General features: G+C 44.2%; 1 pseudogene; it reads left to right on the top strand.

Annotated features, from left to right (window-relative positions):
• The first annotated feature begins 516 nt into the window (after positions 1 to 516).
• LOC140508578 (peptidyl-prolyl cis-trans isomerase FKBP1A pseudogene) lies at positions 517 to 755 on the top strand (annotated as a pseudogene).
• Positions 756 to 2,395: the final 1,640 nt, after the last annotated feature.

Here is a 2,395-nt window from a genome sequence, read left to right as displayed (position 1 = left end):
GCGATTATTGTTATCACTATTTCCTGGGTTAAGCACCACTTCCACTCCCGGTAAGCACTTAAATGCTTTCACATTCATTCAGTCCGTTAGTCTTTTCCCTGGATGTCACCTTTCACCTAGTTCTCCTAGAAGAATTAATTCTGGGAGGGCCCCTTATCTCAGTAAGGACCACTCACTACTCTAGCTGAACGTTTTGGAGCTCTAGAACCAGAAGGGAATCTCATTGAGTCTAGGGGAGGAGGACCCTGCACCTCGAGGCCACAGGTGCTCCTCCAGATCCTGAAGTGCTGCCCTTCGATTGAATCAAAACTTCACACAACAAATCCCCTTAAGAAAAGGATATGTTCAGTCTGTCCCTCTGCCCGCCAAGCTCCCTCCTCGCCTCGCCTCGCTTCGTGCAGGCGCCCCGCCGAGCAGGGATCCCCGATCTGCTCAAGTTCGGCCGGGATGGGAGTGCAGGTGGAAACAAACCATCGTCCCCAAGCGCGGTCAGACCCGCGTGTGCACTACACGGGGATGCTAGAAGATGGAAAATAGTTTGATTCCTCCCGTGACAGAAATAAGCCCTTCTAGTCTGTGATGGGCAAGCAGGAGGTGATTGGAGGCTGGAAAAGCGTTGCCCAGATGAGTGTGGGTCAGAGCGCCAAAATGACCATGTCTCCAAGACTATGCTTATGGTTCCACTAGTCACCCCACACACCATTCCACCAAATGCACTTCTCGTCTTTGAGGTGGAACCTAGAAAATTGGAGTGACAGGAATGGTTTCTTCCCCTAGCTCCCTGTTTCTTGAATTAGCACATGGAAGAGTTCAGAGTTTGGATCTCAAGAAGAATGCGCATGAATGTGTATGGAACTTTTCCCTGATATTGCACTGCATTCATGGACCAGACATACACCCCGAGTGAATGTGCTATCACTTGGCTTTGCTCGCAACTCTTCTTTCTCCTACATGCGTTGTCTCTAAACTATACACTGTAAACCCCAACTTGTCAAGTCATTCATCTTCACTTTTGGGGTCTAGATTTAAATTGAAATCTTTTGGGGTATAGATTTAAGATTAAGTGTATGATCAAGCATTAATCGCACACAGATGGGTTAACCTTAGAATAGGAATTATTTGGACAGAGCAAGTCTTTGTCCTTTTTATCTTTTTTGGATGAAATTTATTATGTATTTATTTATTTATTTTGCTGCTTCTGTAAAGCTATGGAGGGCTGACATATTCTCCAAGTTGAAGGATTTCCTTGGAGAGTATGAGTCACCCTGTCCAAAATGAAGGTGGGGAAGGAGAACCTGCTTCAACCGCCCAAACCTCCTTCCCCGCACCCTCTGAACCTCTGCCTTTTGAAAGCAGGTATTTTCAATGCAGTATTAGACCTGCCACTTGGGGTCTTATCTTGGAACAACTTGGGTCAATATAAACCTACTTTGTAGATGCCTGACTTTTTTTTCCATTCTGTGGTTTTCTAATGGATTTGGAGAACTTTTTTAATCTCCAGGAGCCAACAAAGCTCCCCAACTACCTACATTCCAAGAACTTGAATTGATTGTTAAATTGAAGGTGCTCTTTGTAGAAATTTCATTGTCACAGGAACTCTTTTTGAGTGTTCTCTGTAAAAAAGACAAAACTGACACTGGTCATCACAGTGTCAACATCTGTTTTGGATGCTCTGCTCCCCTACTGCTGATACCCCTCCCTTCACCCCACCTTCCTTCTCCCACTCCCACTTCCCCTTTTGCTGTCCTCTGTAGTGATTTGGTAAGAGAAACTGCCACCCTCCACTCTCCCTCCACCACATATGAGTTTCAAGTTTTATTATTGCAATAAAATGCTTTATGCTGGCTTTTCTCAAAAAAAGAAAAGAAAAGGATTTGTTCTATCAAACTTGGACTAGGTCAAAAGGCTGCACCCAAGAACCTAGAAGGTCCTAGAGGCTGCAGGTTCCCCACTACTGATTTAATTCAACCTTCCTCCCTTTACTGATGGGGAAACTGAGGCATGAAGAGATTCACTAACTGATTTGCCCAAATTCTCACAGGTGGTAAACATCTGAGGTAGAATTCCAACCCAAGTCCTCTGACTGCAGATTCAACATTCTTTCCATTGACCAAGAATATTCTCTTCTTTCTACATTTTTCCAGAGCTCTTTGTCTGATCTCTCCTTTCTTTGAGTTGAAATCTTACCTCAGATATTAGTAGCTGTGTGACTCTGGGCAAGGCACTGACTGCCTCAGTTTACCTATCTATGATGTGGGGATAATAATGGCACCTATCTGCCTGGGTTGTTATAAAGATCCAATGAGATAATATTTATAAAGTACTTAGGAAATGGTAAATAGAGCACTAGACCAGGGGTCAGGAAAACTCATCTCCCTGACTTCAAATCTTGCTT

This window comes from Notamacropus eugenii, chromosome 5 (assembly GCF_028372415.1).
Source record: "Notamacropus eugenii isolate mMacEug1 chromosome 5, mMacEug1.pri_v2, whole genome shotgun sequence".
In the NCBI taxonomy this organism is placed as follows: domain Eukaryota; kingdom Metazoa; phylum Chordata; class Mammalia; order Diprotodontia; family Macropodidae; genus Notamacropus; species Notamacropus eugenii.
The sequence above is the reverse complement of the archived record's forward strand: the minus strand, read 5'-3'. Positions and strand labels throughout refer to the sequence as shown.